This window comes from Cricetulus griseus, chromosome 9, assembly GCF_003668045.3.
Source record: "Cricetulus griseus strain 17A/GY chromosome 9, alternate assembly CriGri-PICRH-1.0, whole genome shotgun sequence".
NCBI classification, from domain to species: Eukaryota; Metazoa; Chordata; class Mammalia; order Rodentia; family Cricetidae; genus Cricetulus; species Cricetulus griseus.
In genome coordinates, this window is record NC_048602.1 from 19,915,945 (window position 1) to 19,937,906 (window position 21,962).

General features: G+C 44.2%; 1 pseudogene; it reads left to right on the top strand.

Moving 5' to 3' along the window:
- Positions 1–4,135: 4,135 nt before the first annotated feature.
- Positions 4,136–21,962, top strand: part of LOC100756876 — a 30,213-nt pseudogene continuing 12,386 nt past the window's right edge.

Sequence of the window (21,962 nt, forward strand, 5' to 3'; positions counted from 1 at the left end):
TGTGGAAAGTCATTTCGGCAGTCCTCAGCTCTTAAAAGCCATCTGAAAATACATACTGGAGAGAAGCCTTACAAATGTAAGGAATGCGGCAAGTCCTTTGCCCACTGCTCCAGTTTCAGGAGACATCAGAAAATCCACAGTGGAGAGAAGCCTTACAGATGCAAAGATTGTGGCAGGTCCTTTAATCAGATAGGGCATCTTAGAACCCATCAGATGATCCACACTGGAGAGAGACCCCACAGCTGTAAGGACCGTGACAAATCCTTTACTAGGTGCTCCTACCTCAGAGCACATGAGAAAATTCATACTGGGGAGAAACTCCACAAATGTGAAGACTGTGACGTGTCATCAGAGAGTTCACACTGGTGAGAAACATACTGTGGTAACGTGACACAGCATTTGTTTGATATTCTCTGCTTATAAACATAATAGAAGCATAAAGATAATAAACTTGTGAAAGCCTTTAATGAAGTTTTAAATCTTATGAAATATCACAGTTTAAATTAAAATAAAATTCTGCAGTAGCTGTGTGAATTTTTTTAAAAACAGAATGTGTATGGGTGATTTGTCTGCAACTCTTTCTGTGCACTACATATTTGCCTGGTGCCTGTGAATGCCAGAAGAGGACCTGAGATTCCTGAAACTGGAGTTCTAGACAGTTGTGACCTCCTATGTGTGTGTTGGGAATTGAACTCTGGTCCTCTGGGACAGCAACCAGTGCTCTTTCCCACTAAGCCATGTCTCCAGCACCTAGGAAAGCTGTAATAAAATTGTTTATCTTAGCTGAGCGGTGATGGTGGCACATGCCTTTAATCCCAACACTGGGTAGGCATATGCAGGTAGATACATGTGAGTTTGAGGCTATCGTAGTCTACACGGCTAGATACAGATCAGCCAAGGCTGCTACATCCCATCCTGAAAAATAAAAAGCAAGACAATCTAAAAACTATTTATCTTATTTAACATTCAGGAATTCATAATAGGGCTGGAGCGATGGCTCAGAGGTTAAGAGCACTGACTGCTCTTCCAGAGGTCCTGAGTTCAATTCCCAGCAACCACATGGTGGCTCACAACCATCCGTTATGAGATCCGGTGTCCTCTTCTGGTGTGCAGATAGACATGGAAGCAGAATGTTGTATACATAATAAATAAATAAGTAAAATCTTTTAAAAAAAATTCATAATAATGCCAGACGAGGTAGTTCATGCCTTTAATCCCAGCACCTGGGAGGCAGAGACAGGCGGATCTCTGTGAGTTCAAGGCCAGCCTGGTCTACAGAGCGAGTGTCAGGATAGGCTCCAAAGCAGAGAAACCCTGTCTCAAAAACAAAACAAACAAAAAAACAGGATCCATGCAGAGAATTGTCCCTGGTACTGTAATTAGGTTACTTTACACTATTTGCCTTGGCTCAACAACTCATACAGCTGGCTACATGTCCTAGTGAATAAGATTCTATTCCTTTGGTAATCGTTTATCTTAAAATCCAATCAGCAAGGCACCTGGTTTTGGGAAACAGGTTTTGTTTTGTTTTTTTGTTTTTATTTTTTTATTTTTTTACTGTGTGACTGTTTTCACACATAGCTAGGGAATGTTAGCAATATACTCCAAATACATAGGGGAAATTGTGCCCAATAAATGATCAAATGGTGCTAAACTAAGGGAAATAAGTCCAAAGTTTGTAACAGATGGGAATAAGCTACAGCAAGAAGCCAAAGCCAGAAAACAGCCAATTCATTCACAAGGCAACGACCCCAACATACCTTACATCATGGTTTTGTCCCCTACCAGAATCTTTGATCTTGATGGGTTGACCTTATGAAATGAGGCTACTTAATTACTGGATAATCCTTCAGCTCATAGAAATAATCTCCATATCTAGTTGTTCATTGGAAATCACGCCCACCAAATGTATTGAATTTGGCAAATCCTTAGTGCTGCGATTGCCAAAATTATATGTATTTGAGTCTCATCTTTTGTTTACTTTCAAAATCTTAGTCAAATCTTAAAGTGTCAAGAAGATGAGAAACTGTAAGAGGATGAGCTATACATGCCACCACCAGGGCATATCACAAACAGAATCTGCAAGGGCTCTGGGCTTGGTGGTGCACACCTTTAATTCCAGCACTCAGGAGGCAGAGGCAGGTGGTTCTCAATTGAATTAAGCCTGCTCAACTGTGCAAATTCCAAGTCAGCCAGGTCCATACAGAGAAACCCCATCTAGAAAAGACAAAACAAAAAAGGAGGAGGAGGAAGAGAAGGAAAAAAGAAAAATTCCTGAGGGCATGCAGAAATTCATTTTGAACTACTGAAGAAAAATGGGGAAGTATTTATTCCACACTCTAAAATAAAATTATATGGATTCCATTAACTGCCAATAGACCGTCACGGAGGTAAGAGACTCACGGGACCCTCCCTCAGCCAGGATGTGATGGTAATTGCCCCAGTCTTACACAGTTGCTCGTTCTTAGTACTTTGTGAACAGTTGTGAGTCTGTATTATCCATTACCTACTGCAAGAGGAGGCTTCTTTCACCGAGGCTGACAGTAGTACAAAGTGCCATTCATAAACTTGATTAACATCACCATTCATAAAACATCAATAGGTTCTGCCCTTGAACCTATACTTCCCAAGCCATAGTTTGTGACCATGGCATGTATGCCTCTCTAGGGAGCAGGACTCCAAACCAATCAAGAGAGAAGTCGGTTATGCCCATAAGCAGTCATGCCGGTATTGCACAAGTGTACAAATCTTGCCCAGTAGGTTGGTATTGTAGGACCATTGATGTCATTTCTCTGCCAGTAGCCTATGAAAGGTAACCAAGAAGGAGAGTTTCCTGGTAAGATCCAGATTGTTCCCTCTCAGTCTTACAGCCAAGGTGTTTGGTGTCTTTAGTAACACCATATACTTAGGGTGTCTAACCAAGAGCACTGGCAATGACCTGTTTTCTTTGGGGTATGTCGGCGGCGGCTTCCCTGCCAGCAAGTCCTAGGCAGATGACCAGTACCTGGGACAGAGAGTTCCATTTACTAGCCCCCGTGTCTGGGAGCAGGGTTAATCACCCATGCGGGATACTCTGTTCCAAGTTTTAAAATCGTATTTACTATTAACTTGTAAGACAGTGGGATTTCATGAGGCTTCCTCATACATCCTTCCTTTTGCTTAATGCATCCACTTTTCCTCTTTTCTTCCCGCCCCATGCCCAGTTAAACATCTAGCACACATTATCTAATTCCGGGTTCTTTTACAGCACGCGTGTTCTACTATCTTCTATTATGGTATTGACCTGGGTTGCAAAGTGATAGGTTCCCATGTAGTTTCTTCATGGACATTTCAGTTGTGTTGGCCTCTCTGTAACCGTCCTGGCTTCCTGGGACCAACTTTGTAGACCAGTCTGGCCTTGAACCCACTGAGATCCACCTGCCTCTTCCTCCGTAGTGCTGGGATTAAAGGTTCGTGCCACCACCAGCAAGCTCACCTCCACTCTTCCCACCACTCCACTACACACTGGAACCATTCTGCAGCGTTACTATCCAACCTGGAATTTCTTATCACCTATATTCTATTATCATCTCCTCTTGACATCTCCACACTAAACGTCCATTTCTAGCTCCCTGGTTTCTACATGTGGAATTGCTAACACACACACACACACACACACACACACACACACACACGCACACGCACGCACGCACGCACGCACGCACACGCACACGCACACAATCAGAAAGTTTGAAGCTAAAGCCCACACATGAGAGAGAACAAGTCAGGTTTGACCTTTGGGGACCAGGTGGCAGTACTCGAATCCTCTTCTCGCCTGCATTTACATCCAGATTTCACACTCGTTTTCATTTATAGCTAATACACCTTTGTGGATGTCTATCACGTTTTCATTTACCCAGTTGATGGGCATCTAGGGTGATTCGGTTTTCTAGATTCTGTCATTAAAGCAGCAATGATCGTGATGGACAGGTGCTCGTTGGTAAGGTGGCAAGTCCTCAGAGTTCCTGCCCAGGAGTGGGTATTGTGTGGAGGGGTTATTGTGTATCCCGTTTCCTCCGTGATTAAACCCCTCCATCTTGAAGAAAACTCTTTAAAACACAGGCTATTAAAAGAGAGGCGAAGGAATGGATGGTCTATGAGAGGCGATACATTCAATCCTACAGAGAAGCTTCGGGGAGTCATAGAAACTGGCAAGATTCACTGGCGCCCTCCTGCCTCAAGCATATGTAACCAGAAAGGGCTGCTGACACTGTCAGACAAGCTGAGCTGCACAGAGGATGCTCAGACCAGTCACCAGGCAGACTGCAGCCAAGCTGCCTGGACCAGACCAGACAAGACAAGCTGCCTGGAGCAGGTAGTGAGAGGCTTGAAAGACATTTCCCATCTTCCCTTGAGCTGCAATCAAGCTGTGCTGGGATCCCCTTGTCTCCAGCTTCATTCGCCATCACCCGCACCGGGCATGCAGCTGCCATTGAGTCCTTTGTGCTTCTGTAAATAACCCCTCACCCGCACTCTTGTAAGTCAGCGGAATAAAACTCGCTGGTTCACTGGGCTTAGAGATGACTCAGGGGTTGGGAGCACTGTCTGCGCTTTCAGGAGACTCACTTTGAATTCCCAGCACCCTCCCATGAAGGCACTCAATCTGTGACCTCAAATACAGGGCATCCAGTGCCCTCCTCTTTGTCTGCACTAGGAACACATGGTGCACAGACATACATGCAGACAAAACACCGCTAAAAAAACAAACGTCATTGGATCACAAATTCAAACGTCGGTCGTTCCACAATGTTATGCTATAGTAGCCTCGGAGACCGGCTATCAAGGCTACACCCAGGGTTCCAAGGGAATCTCCACAGCATTCAGAAACTAGACTTAAAGGATTTTTGTTTTTTTCTGTCTGAGGAATACGGAATAAATTCACACACGTGCTGTCCGAATCATGTTCTTTATTCTTCTGCCTCAAGTTTCGAATTTCTACGGGTTATATACACATACAACAGCAATTCTTTGGCCATAGAAAGGTTACAAGGCTGTTTCTCGGGATCACAAATCATTCTTTGTAGGTAGATAAGAGACACGCATAGTAATAATTTGTCGGGTTTTCTTTTTCTTTCTTTTTTTTTTTTTATGGCTGGCTGCGGCTGGGGCTGCAAAGTTTCTGTTTGTCTCTTAAAGGAAAAGGGGTCACAATGGGAAGAGACTAAGCCATCAAAGAGACACCTAAGGAAGAAACGCATAGTCCGCGCACTGCTTCTACATTCCCTACGTGTGACTAAATGTGTAAGTCTGTGATCAACAAAACGCAAAAAGGCAAAAAAAAAAAGCGCCGTTTTCTCCCGGCTGGAGAGAGCAGCGGCGCCACGCGGTGCACCCCTTAGGTCGCTGAGTAACCATGGCAACCGGCATTAGGCTTAGGAGAAGCGTACAGCGCTGATTGGCATCAGCATATTCGCCAAGTGCTAGCCGGCGAAGAAAGGCGTTCCAGATCTAAAAATGCATCTTCCACCCTATGTGTGGTTTCAGAACAAAGAAGGGACCTAGCAACTGCTTTGTTCAAAGCTGGGGCCCACTTCCCACCGTAGATGGGTGAGGAAGCTGTCATCTCTCTTTGTGGAAAGTTTCTGCACCCCGATAAGGCTCTCCACCCAAGCAGCCATCCAAATCAGACCAAACCAAACCAAATTAGAAGAAGTCCACGTTCCATGCTTACAACGCTCCTGGGTGGCCTTCCAGCCCGGCAGAGAGGAGACGGGAAAGGGGGGGGGGTCAGTTTAAATACCCTGTGGGGGGTCTTGAGCCCCTCTGGGGGAGGGGTCATCATTTGGCGGGCTTTCTGAGACGCAGCATGGTTTGGAGGGAGGTAGGGGAGGGGGGCTTGGGTGGAGCTTCCACCATAACACGCTGGACATGGTTGGTTTGTGTGGTTAATAGCCTCCTTCCTGTCGATCACACAAATCTCAGGACTATGACATGAACAGTCAGTATACTGAGCCTAAAGTCTTGTATCAACAGACTGAGGTGAAAGTATATACAAAGTGTCAATAGCCTTTTGAGGTCAAAACAGGGAAGCGCCGCACTCCCTCTTATCTGCTGGCAGGATGAGCGGAGCAGTTTTGTTCTATTTCATCTCCGAAGGGCTTTGATTTAGCAAACCCAGACATACTGTAATTCCGTCCTTGAGTATTATCTGTGAAAGTCCCCCTTGTGATCTATCTGCAGAGACACCTGGTCTGGCCAAATTTTTCTGTAGTAAGTTAATTATAGAGAGCAGGCTTCTAAGGATTTTTTGTTTGTTTTTGAAATCGGAATGTGAAACAAAGACTTGACTATAAGACTTATTTTATTCACCATAACTACGCAGTGTGGGGAGAAGTCATCCTTCTGTCAGTACACAGAAATAATTGTGCCTGATAAACGAGGAATACACTACTGGGCTTGTGGAACAAGTCCCGAAACTGTTTTAGAGGGGGACCATGGTATCACACAAGAGAAATACATATAGAAGTAGCCATCTATTCAAAGGCAGTATTTCCCACAGGCCATGCCTCATGAGTTTCTCCTCCATCAGATATGTACGTCTCCAGTGGGTTGGCCTTCTGAATATCAGCTGTAATCTACTGCGTGATCTTTCAGACTCCATCAACTTGCCATTGGTTCCTTATCTGCAGTAAGTTGACTTTATCGTTGTTTCCAGAGAAATGGTGTCACACATCCCTTCTGTAACTGAGTAATGGTAGTTTCTTTCATTTTCTTTTCTTTGTTTTTCTTTTTTTTTTTTTTTTTTTTTTTTTAAGGACACCTAGACTGGTCTCAAAAGTTGATTCTCCGGTTCTCACTCCGGCAGTAGTGTATGACCTGTTTCCCTTACATTTATGCCACCGTTAGTTATCATTTGTATTCCTGATGGTGGCCATTCTAACTAGGGTGACATGGAAGCTTCAAAGATGCCTAAGTCTGCATTTCTCTGATAGGTATATAATCCGTTTGTTTGGGATATAGTATGGGTTTATTGTTCATGTTGTTGGTTCATTTGTTTGTTTCATTTTGAAATTATAATACAGTTAGTGCGTGTCTCCTTTCACGTTCCTCCTACCACCAAATCCTTCCATATACCCCTCCCTGCTGTCTTTCAACTTTCTGGCCTCTTTTTTTTCCCATTGTTATTGCATACTGATATATTCGTATATATACATATGTACATATGTATTCCTAAATATAACAAACTCTGTCCATACCATGTGACTTGTATGTATGTTTTCAGTGTTGACTATTTGACATTGAGTAACCAGTTGGTGTGCCCTTCCTTGGGGGAGATTGTTCTCCTGCTCCCAGAATACCCAGTTGCCTTTAGTTCTCTGTGTGGGGTTGGGGTCTTGTGGCTTTTTTCCCATCCACTTTGGTGTGTGCATTGTTTGTGTCCTTGCTCAGATCCAGTTTGGGAGGCCATGCTGGTGAGACTTTGTGGGTATAGCTTCTGGCATTACTAGGAAACACAACCTCACAGCAAACTCCCTGATCATGTGGTCTTGCAATCAATCTATCCCATTGTCAATCATGTTCCCTACGCCTTAGGTGCAGGAGAGTTTTGTATATGTATCCATTGAGTCTGGACTCCACAACTCTGCAATTCAAGAAATTGTGAGGGGTTTGTTGTTGTTGTTGTTGTTTTGCTTTTGTTTTTTGTAGTCTCTGTTGAAAGAGAATTTTTTTGATAAGGGATGAAGACTATGCTTATTTGTGGGTACAAGGGGAAAATGTTTAGTTATTTGTTAAGGATTATGGTGATTTAGTAAAGTGGTGATTATAGGTTCTCCTCCAAAATTCATGCCTTTATCAGAGCCAGTAGGGTAGCTAGATTTCCAATGCCAGTCATGGTTTCACTTCAGTTAAGAGGGTCTTAAGTCTAATTAGAGAGCAGTTTGTTACCACAAAGGTGTGCTTGCCCGTAGTGCATCCTTATGACACTTGTGCCAGGATTATCACTGGTATGAGTCACAGGTATCATAGCTGGCTAGGACTATTCGATTCCCTCCTCTGGAACCTTGTATGGTGCTTTCTGGTCCCATGAATGGTATTCCTCAGGAGGAGTTTGCTTTATTTTTAGACAGGATCTCTCTGTGTATTGCCAGCTGTCCTAGACTCACTATGTAGACCAGGCTAGCTTTCAAGTCAGAGTCCCCCTTACCCCTGCCTCCAGTGTGCTAAGGTTTAAAGGCTTGCATGACCTTGCCCAATTGTACGTAACTTTTTGTTCTCAATTTCATAACTTTGTTATGAACATCATAACTTTTTTGTTACCACGTAATAACAATTACCAAGTTAACTGCACAGCCTACTTGATAGAAAAAAAAAGTGGATTTTATGTCTACTAACAGTTAAGATTTCTATTCCACGGAATTGGAAACTCTAATGGAAACAGATGAGTTTCCAGGTGCATTCAACATACTGAATTTCAACAACATGAAATAAATAATGTAAACAGAACTATTAGCGCTGTGTGTGTTTTTGTTGTTGTTGTTGCTGCTGCTGCTGTTGTTGTTGTTGTGTGTCTCTCTCTCTCTCTGTGTGTATCTCAAATGCTGCCCAATTTATCTGATATTAAACCAGCTAATGATACAACCAAAAAGGAGCTACAAACTGACATGGTCATTTAAAAATATTATTATCTGTGTGTGTGTGTGTGTGTGTGTGTGTGTGTGTGTGTGTGTGTGTGTATCTCAACTGGTGGCCACTCTCACCGCCTACCTCTCTGCTATGATGTTGTAAAACTCCAACACAGTTCTCTATTGTTTCCATATCTATTCATTTCCCTTTGGGACCCACTGAGTTGACCAGAGCCATCTATGAGACTGAGGGTTTGTAGCTGTCTGTTGGAGCCCGCTGGGCTCAGCAGAGGACTGCAGCTAAGAGCAGTGATTTTTCTCCTACAATCCATCCATAGACAACATTTGAAAGGTAAAGGGTGGACCCTGTGAGCCTTTGCCTTTCCTAGACTGACTGTGGTCTAGTGTGAGGTCAATGCAGTGCAGCTGCTGTTGGTTACTGATTGCAACAGCTGTATGGACTCTAGAGAATGGCGTGTCTCAGCCCTTCCTTCTCTTTCCCTTCCTAGTCTCTTTCCTCCTCCTCTTTCTCAGTGTTCCCAGAGCCATAGATGGGATGAAGTAATGGATGTGCTTAGGGCTGACAGCGTGGTATGAACTCCTACCTGGGCTGTTAGCAAAGGGCTGACCAATGACTTCTGGAGACACCTATTTCTTTTCAGAATCCAAGTTCCTGAAATGTCTCTTCCCCTAGTCACAGTTGCAGTATTTGTTTTTGGCTCCTCATGTTTGTGTTGGTGATGGGACGCTGGCATCTAAATTTAGCCTGTGATTATTTGTTCTAAGTATGTAGCTCCGGCGGCTGGTTGTCAAGCCGAGGTTAAGCTGCCTGTCTTTTTTCTGAAGGTCTCAGCACTCACTGTGGGGTCAGACACCGGGGTGCAGCGTCCTCCTGGCTGCAGCTCTGGTCTAGGCTGCAGCAAGCGTGTGTGGAGTCTGCGCAGAGTGGGTCCAGGGCGGCCTGACGGCTGTGGAACGCAGCGGGAGCCTGGGTGGGAGGGACCGGTTCTGTTCGGACAGAGACGCCGGGAAACAGAGCTTGGAGGTGGGGAGGGTAGACGAAGGGTGTAGAGTAGCCCGGGTTAAAGGAGTGACTTAAACTGAAGCTGGGAAACCTCGAGAGTGAGATGAAGAGGTAAAGTCACAAGTGCCGAGTGCCGGGTTCCCTGTCGTTGCTCGGGGTCCTGCACAGAGGGAACCGCGCGCTGCAGAGCCGGGTGCGGAGGACGCGGCGGGTCCGCGGGGACCTGAGACCTCGGGATCCGCGGTGTCCGCGCTCGCGGGGCGGCCTGGGAAAGTCAGCAGTCAGCAGCGCAGTGGCGGGAACCGCAGCCCGGCGGCCCTGGAAGCTCCCAGGTCAGAGGAGCTGCGGGGCTGGGACCCGGGAGGGAGGGAGGAGCGGGGGTGCGAGCGGTTTCTCTGCGGCTCATCAGGAAGCCGGCCCCGAGATTCTGCTGTGTGTGTCTTTCCTTTGTCGATAAATTTTAGATAATATGAACTGGACCGATCCTGATTTTGTTTTTTGTTCATTGGCCTCCTGGTTATCATAATATCATCCCCCCCCTTTTTTTTTCCAGGGGTGAGTGGGTTAGAGACAAGGTTTCTCTGTGTCCTGGCTGTACTGGAACTCACTCTGTAGATCAGGCTGGCCTCGAACTCAGAGATTCATCTGGCTGTGCCTCCCCACCACTGCCCAGCTACAATATCATTATAAAAATATCCTAATAGAAGCCGGGAGGTAGTGGCACACGCCTTTAATCCCAGCAGAGGGAAGCGGATCTCTGGGAGTTCGAGGCCAGCCTGGTCTACTAGAGCTAGTTCCAGGACGATGGCTAAAGCATTACAGAGAAACCCTGTCTCGAAAAACAAAAACAAAAACAAACAAAAAAAAAAGAGTAACCCCACTAGAATACTCCAATTAATTTATCTGCTGATATTTGCAAACATGGTTCTTTTGCTATGGTGGAAAGGACAAGACTCTTGAAATTTACATTTATCCATGCTAACTTCCGTGGGTACCTGATGCTTGGCATCCCTCGGGAGGCAAGGAATAACACGAAGTCACACCAGGCAACAAAACTCACACAGATTTGTTGGAGACACAGAACAGCTGTTGCCATTGTAAGGGAAGAGAGGAGACATCAAAGAGCCGAGTGGAGGGTCAGACTTTAATAGCATCTTTGTAGCATGTGCAGTGACCTAGTGGAAAAGTATAGTGGGACCAGAAATATTGCGTGGCGATGAAGGCTGAAACAGGGGCCATCAATAGAGACTCAGAGTGAGGATTTCCAGGACCCTTGAGTTTCTGGGAAGGCCAGGGACAGAATATGTATGTATGTATGTATGTATGTATGTATGTATGTATGAGTTCCACTTACATGACTGTAAACATTAACATTTAAAAGTAAACTTTTAACACACCTCTAATTTTCTGTCTGAGATATATGCACTCTGTAATATAAATAAAGCATTCTGAAAAGTGCCTAGTGGCACAGACCTTGAATCCCTGCCCTCTGAAGGCAGAGGCAGGTGAATCTTAGTGAGTTCAAGGCCAGCCTAGTCTACATAGTGAGTTCCAGGGCGCCCATAGCTACATGATGAGACTCTGTCTCAAAAAAACAAAACAAAATAACACTGACTGACCAAAAAAAAAGAAAAAAAGAAAACTGAAATGTGTCTTCTTCTACTGAGTTTTTAATTTTGTATGTTGGAGTCTGGAAAAGTATACTGTTTAAGAGTATCAGGTCACAGTGTTTTCACAGTTATACAAGGCATATATGTTAGTATTTAGGCATTTGTACTGGCCTGCCTTTGGGGTTCGAACAGTATATGCCCACAGCTGCCGCCACTAAAAGCACCACCTGTGCCTATTCAGCATGTTCCCTTTTGAAAGGGCCCTGCCCACCTCCCATCCTTCCCTCTCTCTGCCTCTCCTTTCTCTTTCCTGCTGATCCTGTCCTCAGAGGCCAGTAGTCCCCCACCCCTCCCCTTTTTATTATCCTTTTTCCTTAATTAAAAACCCCTCTGCTTGAATTTTGTTGCTCAGTATCTTTCTCTCTTGAGCCGACTTTTTTTTTTTTTTTAATTACGACAATATAAGCCAGGTGGTGTTAGACACATCTTTAATCCCAGGATTAGGGAGGCAAAGGCATGTAGATCTCTGAATTTGACTCCAATCTGATCTACAACTCGAGTTTCAGGACAGCAAGGGCTATACTGAAAAATCCCATCTCAAAATAAAAGGAAACAAGACAAAAACAACAACAACAAAAAGCATTAATGAATAGGACGTTATTAGAAAGCATCTTTTGAATAATTCCGATTAGTCATCAACATCAGAAAAATGTCTACAATAGTCTTTGGTCTCCATGGTTCAAGAAAAGCACTGCTGTTCGTGGACACATGACCAGACTGTTATTTTTGGTTCTCATGTTTCCTGTGTTTGAGATCTGAGCTTACTGTGTTACTGCCTGGCCCAGACCTCACCTTGTAGACCAGGCTGGACTGGAATGCACAGAGTTCCACACACCTGTTTCTCCCAAGTGCTGAGGTTAAAGGTGTGCACCAAAACAACTTTCTAATGGTTGTGTTTTACTTTGTGGTCTGTTGACAGCCAGAGGTGACTGTGGACTTCTCTCAGGAGGAGTGGCAATGTCTGGACTCTGCTCAGAGGGCTTTCTTTGTACATTGATGTGTTGTTGGAGAATTATAGCAACCTGGTCTCTGTGGGTGAGAACAATTTGCTTGTAGAATTCCTAACTCATCCTTTATATGTACCGACTGCATAGGTTGTAAAAGCTCTGTTAAGCTGTCTTGGAAATAACAGGAGACTAGGGACCATATGGCAGTACGAATGAACTTTTTATGGTACCTGAAAAACAAAACACTTTGATTATTTTAAGTAACCCTTTAAACTTAAAAGGAACTGGGTCTTCTGAACTGTACTCTTCATTTCTGAATCGAACCTAATTACTAATTCCTCAGTTAATTGCTTCATCTACTTTGAAGGATTTCATTCTGTTTCTGAGAGAATCCATACAATTACAAGGGAATGAAAATTGTGGACTACTGAGTGCTAAATAGTTGCTGGTTGACTTAAGACAGAACTTAGATAATCATTTATCAAAGGTTTAATCTTGGAATAAGCCCTATTAATCTGGACTGTACTCATTTTCAGAGAACTATTGCATATGTGATCCTGTCCATCAGCATGTGAAGACTGAAAAGGAGTCTTGTCAGTATAATGAGCTTGGCAAAGTGCTTCATGACCCTCCACATGTGCACTTTATAGAACAAGTGAAACTACAGAAAACTCCAATAACTACACATGCAGTAATCACAGGGATGCCTCTGTTGACTCATCAAACCCAGACAGACGTGAAAGCATGCACACTGGAGAAGAACCGTGCAGATCTAAAGACTGTGAGAAATCTGTGTATTAGTGTTTCGACATTACTCAAGGTCAGAGAGTCTACACTGCCAAGAAAGAGCACAGGCATCGAGAATGTGACGACTATTTTACCTCCATATACAGTCTTTTTGTGTGTGTGAAATTTTCATTTATATTTTTGTTAAATGTAAACTAGGGTGAAATTCTCGATCTGTGTAGACAAAATAATACAGTTTAACAGTGTTCTTTAAATGTCTTGCCATCTACCTTTCCCTCCCCCTTTCTCAATTCATTGTATTGTCTTATCACACGTGTTTCATCCGTCAACACCATTCTGCGAGATCAGCCTCCTTGGAATTCATTAAGCCTGTTTACACTTTCACAAACTTTAAAATCTGTTGTTCTGACTGTACATCCAAAGTCACTATACTGCACTCATTTTTTCCCTTAGTTCCAGAATATTCCATGAAGATCCTATAAATTTATTTATTTCTCTAAAACGAAAGGTGAGGCTATTCCGTGGCTATTAGATTACACACTCACCCTTATGTTAATAACTGATATTTTAGCATAACTATGGCATTTGCCATTAACTTACGTCACAAGATTATTCTAGGCATCACAATGGTTTCCCACAACTTGACCTTTGCTCTTTCTAAATACTTCACATTTCAACCTCACATATTTGTCAAAAAAGACCTAAACACATAGAGACATCACAAGAGGCCAAAGTTCCTTTGCAACTTATCTGACCTTGGAAAAAGAGTATCATGCTTCCATTGCGTGTGTCTAGATCTGCTGCAGTTGAATAACAAGGCTTCAGTTTAAGGGCATCACAGCTAAATTAACTGGAAACTGCTTCATCTTTCCAAATCAGAGGTCCTCTTGCTTCAAGGCTCCTACTTGAGGTTTCTTCTTCTTTAAGTTAGGCAGAAATTCCCTGAGACTACATGGTAGCACAGTCCTCAATTTTTTCTCCACCAGACAAACATTAGTTAGTGGTGATACAGACTGTGTTCTTTCACCAAAGGACATGTGGGAAGATAGCTTTGTGTAGTCAATAAACAATTCCTGAGTGCCCCAAAAAATATGTGTACCATCTGCTTGTATGTCTTTGACTACAGGTCTCAATTCTACTTTGTGTTTTACAAGTGTTTTGGGACTAGACAGGCGAGATTCTTTCCTTATTTTACTAAGGGATTTCTTCAGAGCCTTGTAAACTACTGAGAATAGCCTGAAAGCTGGAATCCACCTCTAGAGTGGCTTGTTTTTTTTCCCCAACATTCATTCTTTAGAACGTGGTAAGTCCTATATTGAATTATCACATCTTAAAAGGCATTACAGAATCCATACTGGTGAGAAGCCTTACAAATGTGAGGTATGTGACAAATCCTTTAACCAATGCTCAAGTCTTAAAACACATCGGAGAGTTCATACTGGGGTTCATACCTTACAGGTGTCAGGAATGTGGCAAATCTTTTTCTGAGTTCTCTACTCTTAGAACACATCAGGAAATTCACACTGGAGAGAAAAATAGTTTCATTTAATGTGCTCTATGCTTACAAATCACAATAGTATACATAATAGAAACATAAATAGCCCACACCTTGAATCCCAGAGCATAGGAAGCAGAAGCAGGAAGATGTCTGAGTTTTAAGTTTGAGGTCAGCCTAGTCTATAGAGCAAGAGAGTTCCAGGACAGCCAGAGGGCTACACCAAGAAACCTGTCTCGAAAAAACAACAACCAAAGAAACATAAATTTGTGGAAGCTTTTAAGGAAGATTAAATCTTAGAAAATATCACAAAGTTTATGTTGAAATTCTGCAAATGTAATTGTGTGAAAAGGCTTTTGTTTTCCTTTTTTTTATGTGTATGGTTGCTTTGCCTGCTTGTATTACTGTGCACTACATAAATACTGATACTTGTAGAGGTCAGAAGAGGGCATTAGATCCCCTGATGCTGTAGTTACAAACAATCGTGCCCTACTACATACATGTGTGTTGGGAATTGAACCCTGCTCCTCTAGAAGAGATGCCAGTGCTACTAACCACTAACCCATCTCTTTAGCCCCTGGGAAAAAATGTAATAAAAACATTTATCTCATTCAATATCCAAAAATGCATAATAATGCCAGCTATGGTGGTGCATGCCTTCAATCCCTGAACTCTGGAGGTAGAGGCAGGTGGATCTTTGTGAGTTCAAGGTCAGGCTGGCTGGTCTACAGAGAAAATTCCAAGACAGCCAGGGCTACACAAAGAATTCCCAAAAATCTTCTAAAACCAAAACCCTGGAAAAGAAAAGAAAAGAAGAGAAAAGAAAAGAAAAGAAAAGAACTCCCTGAGAGTATGTGTGAATTCATCTTGAAGTACTGAAAAAAATATGTGGAAGTATTTCCTCCAAACTCTAAAATAAAATGATACAGCTTCCATTAGTAGACGCTTAAGAGGGAAAGGAGACCCTTGGGACCCTCCCTCAGCCATGATGAAATGGCAACTACCCAGTCTTATGCTATTGTTTACTGTCAGTATTGCATTGCCCACTACCAACTGCAAGAGGGCACTTCTTTCACCAAGGCTGAGGGTAGGATAAATTGATAATTATAACCGTGACTATTTAGATGGCAAATTAACAACATGACCATTAACAAACATCAATAGGTCTTTCTTCCTACAGCAATTCCCAAGTCGCCGTTTTTGACCATGTTTACAGTACTAGGCATGAATTCCCCCCTACAGAGCAGACCTCAAACCCAGTCAGGAAAGAGGTTGCTTATGCTCAATAGCAGTCGTGTCAGTATTACACCAGTGCACACATTCTGGCTAGTAGGTTTGTGTTGCAGAATGTAGGGTGCAAGGGTGGGTAAGACCGTTGACATCTTTCCTTTGCAGTCCTGTGAAACCCAGCCAGCAGGGAGAATTTTCTGGTAAGTTTAAGATCTCGATCTCTCTCTCTCTCTCTCTCTCTCTCTCTCTCTCTCTCTCTCTGTCTTTCTCTCTCCCTCTCTCTCTCTTTCTCCCCCCCTCCCCTCTCTCTCTTAAAGTGTTTGGTGTCTTAAGTAACACCATGCACTTACGGTGGCCAAACAAGAGCACTGGCAATCACCTGTTTTGTTTGGAGTGACTATGGGGCCTCCCTGACAAATAAGTCTTATGCAAATGACCAGTACCTGATACATAGAGTTCCATTTAGTAGTCCTGGTATCTGGGACACTTCCAAAGATTTTAAAGTCATGTTTACTATTAACTTGTAAAATAATGAATTTCATGAGGCTTCTTCATACATCCTTACATTTGGTTGGCCCAACTACGCTTCCTCCTTTCTTCCTGCTCCAGTCCCCAGTCCGGTGCCCCATTCTTTTATAGTACGTATGTTCTAACATCCTTTCTCACTGTAGTTTATACTTGGGTTGCAAAAATGGTAGGTTCTTCATGGACATCTCATTTGAGCTGATCTTTTAGCAGCCCCCTCTCCACGACTTATTGAGTGATTCTTCCCACAGGATTTCCACTCTCTAATTTCCTATCACCTATATTCTACTATCTACCCTCTCTTCCTGCTCCCTGCCTTCTACATGTAGCCTTACTTGAACACAAAACAAAAAAAAAAAGCGCTGGTTACTGTGTCTCAGCTTCCTCTGGGATTAAACCCTTCCTTCTTGGATGAAACTCCTTAAAACACAGGCTATTAAAAGAAAGGTACAGATGTTCATGCAGACAAAACACCCATATACATAGTCAAAAGGCAAATGGAATGCTCTAATCAAAGGTGAAACATTTGATTAGACAGAATAGACAACTTAATAGCTTCAGGAAGTTACTGACAAGATGCACTTACTGGTGCCCTTCTGCCTCAAGCATATATAATTGGTAAGGACTGCTGACGCTGTCGGACAAGCTGAGCTGCACAGAAGACGCTCGGACCAGCCATGAAGCAGACAGCAGTCAAGCTGCCTGAAGGAGATAGTAAGTGGCTTGAAAGACACTTCAGCCTCCCTTGAGCTGCCTGCAAACTGTGCAGGGATCACCATGATTCCAGCTCCATTAGACTTCACCCTCACAGGGTGAAGCAGCTGTCACTGAGTCCTTCACGCCTCTACGAGTAACCCCTCACCCACACTCTTGTCAGTCACCCAATAAAACTCCCTGGTTCACTTAGCTTTAGAGATGACTCAGTAGTTAAGAACACTGTCTGCTCTTCCAGAAAACTCACTTTGAATTCCCAGCACCCTTCCATGGACACTCAATCTGTAACCTCACTCCAGGGCATCCAATGCCCTCTTCTAGCCTCCGCGGGCACCTCTGGTGCAGAGACGTACATGCAGAGACAACACCTCTACAAAGAAAATGAAACTTCATTGGTTTACCATGTTAGACTTTGTTGGTTTCCCGATTTGGGTTTGTCATTGGTTCCTTATCTGTGATAAGTGAATGCTTGTCATTGTTTCCACAGGAATAGTATCACACATCTGTTCTGTAATTGAGGGTCACACAGTAGTTTTCTTTCTTTCATTTTTTTTTTTTTTTTGAGAACGTCTAGACTGATTTCAAAAGTTCACTCTCTAGGTCTCAAGCACACGGTGTATGGACCCCTTTACACACATTTATGCCAATGTCAGTCATCATTTCCACTGATGGTTGACATTGTATCTAGGGTGAGATGGAAACCTATAGGAGTCCTAGTCTGCATTTTCCGGGTAGGTATATAACCTGTTTTCTTTGGTTAGGTTTTAGTTTGGGTTTGTTGTTTGTTTGCTTTGTTTTTTTGTTTGTTTGTTTGATTTACTGTTTCAATTTTGAGGTTACTATATGATTATATTATTATTTCACCTTCCCTTTCCCTCCCACAAATCCTCCCACGTACATATCCCTGATTCTCTTTCAAATTCAAGGCCCGTTTTTTTCATTAATTGTTCTTGCATACTAATATATCCAGGTGTACACATATATATTTCTCAATATAACCTACTCTGCCCATATCACATATATTTTCAAGGCTGACCATTTGGTATTTGATAACCAGTTGGTGTGCTCTTCTCTGGGGAGAGACTATTTCTCCTGCTCCCAGAATTCCCCAGTTGCCTGTAGTCCTCTGTGTAGGATTGAAGCCTTGGGGGCTTTTTCTATCCACTTTGGCATGTCCGTTGTCGTTGTCCGTGTTCAGCTCCCCTTTGGGTGGGCCATGTTGGTGAGATTTTATAGGTATAGCTTCTGGCATTACCAGGAAACGATGTCACGGCAAACTGCCCTATCCTGTGGCTTTTACAATCCTTCTACACCCTCTTCAAAAATATTCCTTTAGCCTTAGGTGCAGGAGTGTTTTGTAGATGTAATCCATTGAGTCTGGCCTCCACAACTCCGCATTGTATTAGTTGTGGGGTTTTTTGTCGTGGTTTCTGTTGCAAAGAGATTCTCTTGATGAGGGTTGAAGACTATATTCCGGGTACAAGGAAAAATGTTTAGATTCTTGTTAGGGATTATGCTGGTTTAGTGAAGCGGTGATTACAGGTTCTCATCCAAGATTCATGCCTTTACCAGACCAGTAGGTATCTAGATTTTTCAGCCCCAGACATGGTTTCCCTTTTGTTAAGAAAGGCTTAAGTCCAATTAGAGAGCTGTTTGTCACCACGAAGGTGTGCTTGCTGCTACTACAATAGACTGACTTCTTGATACACCGATTTCTTTTCAAAATCCAAGTTCCCGAGATGTCTCTTCCCCAAGTCTCAGTTGCAGTATTTGGTTTTGGCTTCTCATGTTTGTATTAGGAATAGGGACGCTGGCATCTGAATTTGGCCTGTTATTTATTATTTACTTATTTATTTTGGGTGTGTGTGCAGTCCAGGAGGCGGGTTGTCAAGTCCAGGTTGGGCTGCCTGTCTTTTCTCTGGAGGTCTCAGCGCTCACTGTGGGGTCAGACACCGGGGTGCAGCGTCCTCCTGGCTGCAGCTCTGGTCTAGGCTGCAGCAAGCGTGTGTGGAGCCTGCGCAGAGCGGGTCCAGGGCGGCCTGACAGCTGCAGCTGTGTGCAAGGCGGCGGGAGATGCAGGGGGAGGAGGAGGGGTGGCCAGTGGGGGAGGGGACGCTGGCTTAGATCAGAGGAGTGATGGAGGATGGGGAAAAGAAAGCAGGCCTGGAAAACTCAGCGGGTGGGCCCAGGCCAGAGGGTTTACGTAACCGGAACCTGGCTCTGATGGGCGGGTGCCCAGGCGGCTCCATGAGGCCCGGGCGGGAGGGGCCGGAAAGCCCTCCATGCTCGGGGAGACTTGGGGAGAAGCCTTGTGTGCAGCCAGCGGTGACGGAGGGAGTCTCGCGGGGACCTGGGACCTCGGGATCCGCGGTGTCCGCGCTCGCGGGGCGGCCTGGGAAAGTCAGCAGTCAGCAGCGCAGTGGCGGGAACCGCAGCCCGGCGGCCCTGGAAGCTCCCAGGTCAGAGGAGCTGCGTGGAAGCAGGTGAGGACCGGACCCGGTGCCGCGATCGGCTTTCCTGCTGCTCCTAACGGTACCGCTCGCACAATTCTGTAGCCCTTGGAGGTAAGTTTGGGGTCGCGTGAAACGGGCAGACGCTGATCCTTTATCGGGGATCTGCGATTTCCAGAATATTCGCATAGGACGCATCGCACAGAACAATCGAATGTATGCGTTAATGTTTGCAAACATGTTTTTTTTTTTTTTTTTTTTTTTTTTTTTTTTTTTTTTTTTTGCCGTTGGGCAAGCAAGCCAAAGCTGTTAACAATCAAATTCGCTTACTAAGTCCCCTGGCCTGCCCCTTCCATTTTTTAAGAGCGTGGCGTTTGACCTGGAGGCCTGGTGGTCCCAGGGAGCTTGTTAAATAGCAGCTCCAAAAGGAATAACCGCAGTTTTGATTCAGTTCGAGATTATATCTGTATGTGTATCTCAAGCTGCACAGTTATAATTGCAAACCTTAGCATTTACTAACTAAACATTGCTAACACCATTAATGTTCCGTTTGAAATGCATACACGCTGGTGTAAATGTAACAAGTGCGTTTTCTTTTCCTTCTCTTTTTTTGAGACAGGGTTTCCTTTCTCTGTATTGCTTTGGATCCTGGCCTGGAACTCTCACTGTAGACCAACTGCGTGTTCTTAACGCTGAGTTTTTTTTTAAGGCCCACCTCAGAGTCCAGAAATGTACGGTATGCATGCTGACTGTGAGGATCTCAGGCCACGCCGTTTTCACAGTTAGAAAACGGAATGTATATCAGGCCAAATTTAGAAAGCATCTTTTCTGGTGCGAGAAAAGCACTCCGTGCATGGACAAATGGCCAAACTGTTGCCTTTTATTTCAGGGTTGTTATACACGCAGTGAAGAGACTGTGGACTTCTCTCAGGAAGAAAGGGAACTGCCTGGACCCTGCTCAGAGGGTTTTGTGCTGAGACTGAATATTACAGAATTGCAGCAGTCTGGTTTCTGTGGGTGAGATTATTTTACTCCCTTGTTCCTCCTAGGAAAATTACTCTGTGTGTGTGTGTGTGTGTGTGTGTGTGTGTCTGTGTCTGTGTGTCTGTCTGTGTGTGTGTGTGTGTGTGTGTGTGTGTCTGTGTGTGTGTGTGTGTCTGTGTGTGTCTGTGTGTGTGTGTGTGTGTGTCTGTGTGTGTGTGTGTGTCTGTGTGTGTGTGTGTGTGTCTGTGTGTGTGTGTGTGTGTCTGTGTGTGTGTGTGTGTGTGTGTCTGTGTGTGTGTGTGTCTGTGTGTGTGTGTGTCTGTGTGTGTGTGTGTCTGTGTGTGTGTCTGTGTGTGTCTGTGTGTGTGTGTGTCTGTGTGTGTGTGTGTGTGTGTCTGTGTGTGTCTGTGTGTGTGTGTCTGTGTGTGTGTGTCTGTGTGTGTGTGTCTGTGTGTGTGTGTCTGTGTGTGTGTGTGTGTGTGTGTGTGTGTGTGTGTGTGTGTGTGTGTGTGTCTGTGTGTGTGTGTGTGTGTGTGTCTGTGTGTGTGTGTGTGTGTCTGTGTCTGTGTGTGTGTGTGTGTGTGTGTGTGTGTGTGTGTGTGTCTGTGTGTGTGTGTGTGTCTGTGTGTGTGTCTGTGTGTGTGTGTGTGTCTGTGTGTGTGTGTGTCTGTGTCTGTGTGTGTGTGTCTGTGTCTGTGTGTGTGTGTGTGTGTGTGTGTGTCTGTGTCTGTGTGTGTGTCTGTGTGTGTCTGTGTGTGTGTGTGTGTGTCTGTGTCTGTGTGTCTGTGTGTGTGTGTGTGTGTGTGCTGTGTATGTCTGAGTCTCACACACCTCATAGAATAAAGTGAAATCCTCAGAGGAAAAGACAGTTTCATGAAATTTCATCTGTTCTTCATGTTTGTCCCTTTGAGAGGTGTAAGGTTTCTTTCATGCTTGTTCCGTGATAAAATCAGAACAATACAGCTCCATTTCCACCTCTGAGTCTTGATTGAGCTAGGATTAGAAGCGGGGATTCAAGTTATGGAAACTCAAAATGTGCCCTAAATATTTTAAAATGTGCTGACGCTGTATGACAGCCGGGGGATCATTTTGTAGAAGCATCTGTTTCATTTTCTCTGTTTCTACTGAGCACAGTCCTGTGTTAGAAACCGTGGTACTGACTGAAGAATCTCATTCTCATGTGCAGGGCTCACACTGCTCAGCCAGACCTGCTCACCTGTGGAGGAGAGAACAAAGAGCCCTGGAAGGCAGAGGAGGGAGGGAGGGAGGGAGGGAGAGAGAGAGAGAGAGAGAGAGAGAGAGAGAGAGAGAGAGAGAGAGAGAGAGAACAATAGCCAAGGACCCAGGTGTGGTGGTGGGATTGGCCAGGGATTCAAGTGATTGTGGAAGTGGGGACACCTTCTGTTTCCCTAGAAATGATTCATTCAGTAGACTTCCACTGAGAAAGATCTCAGAATATTCCTACTGTGGGTTTTGGAAGATTCTCTGTGGAAGATTTAGTGCGAGGAATAATTAGATAATTTTATTTGACTTTGCTGTCCTTCTTACGTTCCCATTGCTGATTATGTCTTCC